Source organism: Penaeus monodon, chromosome 30 (genome assembly GCF_015228065.2).
Source record: "Penaeus monodon isolate SGIC_2016 chromosome 30, NSTDA_Pmon_1, whole genome shotgun sequence".
Lineage (NCBI taxonomy): Eukaryota > Metazoa > Arthropoda > Malacostraca > Decapoda > Penaeidae > Penaeus > Penaeus monodon.
In genome coordinates, this window is record NC_051415.1 from 10,754,453 (window position 1) to 10,754,950 (window position 498).

Here is a 498-nt window from a genome sequence, read left to right on the forward strand (position 1 = left end):
TAAAATTATGTTTGTGTGATTTGTTTGACATAGAGGTTCCCAACTTGAGGGATTTGCTTTATAACCCAAAACCTATTAAAAATAAACCCGCCACCATTTTTGGGGAAACCCTCGTTAATGTTGGAACACGCGGGGGTAACAAATCCCCTGGGGGGAAAGGGCGTCATTTTTGCATACGTTCTTTCCCCCCCGATAACCCCCCGCTGGTTAATAAAACCCGATATTGAAGCCAAAGTGCCCGGCGTTGGGCGTTCAACGAGGGGAAGGGGGAGGGCGCAAGTACTGAAGCTTTTAGTAAAATTTATAAATTTATTATTCAAAAAAGTGGGTGAAAGGCCCTTTGTTGCGGAAAATTTTCGGTCGTGAATACTGGATGTCATGTTGGTTTTCGTCTTTAAACAGGTGAATATTCCATTTGGGGTTGCTGTTTTTCTACTATTGGGGTGAGGACAAAGACCCGGGGGATCCCTACTGGTAAAATGGACCCCAAGGGGGTCA